The sequence below is a fragment of the Penaeus japonicus genome, unplaced genomic scaffold (genome assembly GCF_977035675.1).
Source record: "Penaeus japonicus unplaced genomic scaffold, GWHDUDI00000001_assembly GWHDUDI00000004, whole genome shotgun sequence".
NCBI lineage: Eukaryota > Metazoa > Arthropoda > Malacostraca > Decapoda > Penaeidae > Penaeus > Penaeus japonicus.
In genome coordinates this window covers 19,907,265-19,908,390 of record NW_028234406.1, presented here as the reverse complement: position 1 = coordinate 19,908,390, position 1,126 = coordinate 19,907,265, and the positions used below count along the sequence as shown (strand labels likewise).

Sequence of the window (1,126 nt, the reverse complement as noted above, 5' to 3'; positions counted from 1 at the left end):
CCACAGAATCGCGGCTTGGCGGCGTCTCGCTCCGCCAAGCCGCCCTCGCTGTTCGTGTGCACATCCCTGCCCGCTGCAACCACCCTCCACGACCTTTAAAAACCACGCAGTATGAAGGGAAGGGCTCAACGATCATAAAAGAAATGCTAGGAAAATGGGGTACGTGGTGACCGCACAAGGGCTGGGTGGGTGGGGAGGCGGCCAATGGGAGGGGGGAGGGGGTGAGGGTATGGGGAGGGCATGAGGGCAGAGCCTCGCCAGGGCTCACTTCAAAGCTCGCAGGACGCGCGCTGGTGATTCCTTCCCCAGCCTCCCGAAGACGCGCGCGACCACCTCCCTCGCTATTCTTACCCGGCCGAATTAACCCAGTTTCGAGAGCGTCGAGGGCGCGCTAGAGAGGCAGGGAGGGAAGTGTGAGTGGTGATAAGTGTGTTGCGTCCCTGTTGACAAAGTGTAGCCCCGCAGTGCTGGATAATAACGATGGAACGACACACCTGCAGCACGCAATGCTATCGTGGATTTTAAACCTACCGCGCGTCCTCTTGTCCTAGGTGAGGTGCCAGCAGTCGATTTTCGTCTTTCCATTATGAGTGTTTTATTTTTAAATACACTTCTTATAAGCATGCTATGTTTCTAAATTCTGGTACTAGATTATTTTCAGTCACTGTGGCAATTGTTGTGTCGTGACATGACCTAACTCACGAGAAAAAGTCCCGTGGACTATTTCACTATGTGGGTTCAGTTGTCAAAATCACTACTGTTCGCATTTAAATTCATTTTTATCCCCACATGTAATAGTCCAAACACCTGTGTCAACATCCTAATTAAGTTTAAAGGGCAGGTTTAAGTGTCTTTGACAAAGCAGTATATTCTTTAAAGTTTCGAGTTGAGAATCGGCTTTGTGTGATATACGGTCACGCTCTGTGTTTACTGGGTCGTGAGTGTGAAGTGTTGGTGCGACGCCTTTCGTATTTGCGTATATGTGCGGGCGTGTGCTGTGTGTGTGCGTGTATGCGTTTTCGAACACGAATTTATGCATTTATATTTTTGCGTTTTTAAGTATATTCACATGCACCTGTAAAGTAGATGCACCTCCATGTAGCTAACCAAAGAAGATGCAGAACCA

At 49.4% G+C, this 1,126-nt stretch overlaps 1 protein-coding gene across 1 annotated transcript in view; it reads left to right on the top strand.

The window, feature by feature from the left end:
* The first annotated feature begins 411 nt into the window (after positions 1-411).
* The window catches only part of LOC122251801 (multicopper oxidase 3-like), a 36,264-nt gene continuing 35,549 nt past the window's right edge, over positions 412-1,126 (top strand). The window contains exon 1 of the mRNA XM_086535798.1: positions 412-551. The gene's annotated coding sequence lies outside the window, so the exon portion shown is untranslated. The remainder of the gene's footprint in view (positions 552-1,126) is intronic.